The following is a 1,663-nucleotide window of genomic DNA, read 5'->3' on the forward strand; positions in this document are numbered from 1 at the left end:
TTGCGAGTGTCAATTAAGTCTTGAAGAAACTTTGCGTATTCAGGTACTTGTGCCAAAGACTCAATAAAACGAGTATTGATAGGAATACCCTTAACTTGCTTCATAAACTTTATATGCTCTTGCTCCAACGGGTGAACTCTGCCTCTAGAAGGAAATGGTAAAGGAGGTTGAAAAACTTGAGCACACATAGAATTTTTTTGTTCAGCTCGACACCACGTCGTGGAGATTAAATCTCCACATCGTGATGTAGATGATTCAACCTCAATTTTTTCTTCGACTTTCGACTGCTTTGGTTGTGATTCAGGTTGTTTTGTCTCTTCTTTAAAGGCTTCCAATAAATCAGAAATAGTGTCATCTTCAATGTCCATGGCCATGACATGTGGTTGTTGCTTTTTATGGGGAATTTGTGGAGATAGTCTTTCATTAACCAAATTAGTTAATTGACCAAGTTGAACTTCAATGTTTTGGATCGATGCTTGATGATTTCTAAGTAGAGCTTGTTGATCTCTCATTAAAACTTGTTGGTCTCTTATCGTTGCATTGGTCTCATCATGTTGTTTTTCCGAAGCCTCCATGAATCTAGCTAACATGGACTCAAGGTCAACTTTCTTTTCAGGTTGTGGTTGCTCTTTTTGGTAAAAGCCTTGGCCGGTTTGCCTGTATTTTTCTTCTTTTTGCTTTTTGTATTCATCGTAAGGCAACGATTCTTTCTTTGGATTCCTCCAATCTTCAATGTAACAGTCTCCATTTTAGTAGCATACTTGAGCTTTCTTATTTCCGTTTTCATCCAAGTGGCAATCTTTGGTTAAATGTGGACCATTGCATCTTTCGCAACCCACACGAATAGCATGTATAGATTGGTCCATCTTTGTCATTCTTCAGTCCATATTATTAAGCATAGCCAAAACAGTCACCATGTCTTCAGAAGTTCCACTCCTAATTCCTTTAGCTCCATCATGTCGAGGGTTGTGATACTCACACAAATGCTTAGAAAATTCTTCTATTAGCTCCTTGATTTCAGCGGGATTTTCCTTCATTAACAGCCCTTGAGAATCAAGGATTTGCCTTGTCATCACATTTACCCCATAATAAAAGATTGATACTTCTTGTTGCATATTTAGATCATTTTGGGGGCAATTTTGAAGTAATCCCTTGTAACGCTCTCATGCTCCGTAAAGTGATTCACCCGGTTGTTGCTCAAAGTTGGCTATCGCCTTCTTGATTTTGGACAATTTTGATGGTGGGCAAAATTTCTCTAAGAAATTTTCATGCATTTGTGCCCATATAGTAAATAGCACCAGGTGGGAGTTCCTTCAACCAATCCTTAGCAGCTCCTTTGAAAGTTACTGGAAGCATTCTCAATAACACTATCATACGTGGAACATTTGGAATGTTGAAATAATAGGCAATCTCACTAACTTCATCAAGGTGTTTGTATGCATCCTCATGATCTTTCCCGAAAAATGGAATATCTTTAAGCGTGGAAAGAATATGTCATTTAAGCTCGATTGTGGCAGTGGCTGGAATCGCGGGTTGCACTAAGCCTGGACTGATGTCCTCTTGAATTATCTTCTTGTACGTCTCCATTGTCATGTCAGAAATATCCGTCGTATTGCTTACTTGCTAAAACAAAACAAGAAAAACATGCGTAAAAGGAACAAAA

General features: G+C 38.4%; 1 non-coding gene across 1 annotated transcript; it reads left to right on the forward strand.

Moving 5' to 3' along the window:
- Nucleotides 1-1,119: 1,119 nt before the first annotated feature.
- On the forward strand, nucleotides 1,120-1,226 carry LOC145071592 (small nucleolar RNA R71). Its single transcript, XR_013690598.1, has one exon. It is a non-coding gene; the product is annotated as a small nucleolar RNA R71 (small nucleolar RNA).
- Nucleotides 1,227-1,663: the final 437 nt, after the last annotated feature.

This window comes from Lactuca serriola, chromosome 8 (assembly GCF_051521515.1).
Source record: "Lactuca serriola cultivar US96UC23 chromosome 8, Lser_US96UC23_V15, whole genome shotgun sequence".
Taxonomy (NCBI): Eukaryota; Viridiplantae; Streptophyta; class Magnoliopsida; order Asterales; family Asteraceae; genus Lactuca; species Lactuca serriola.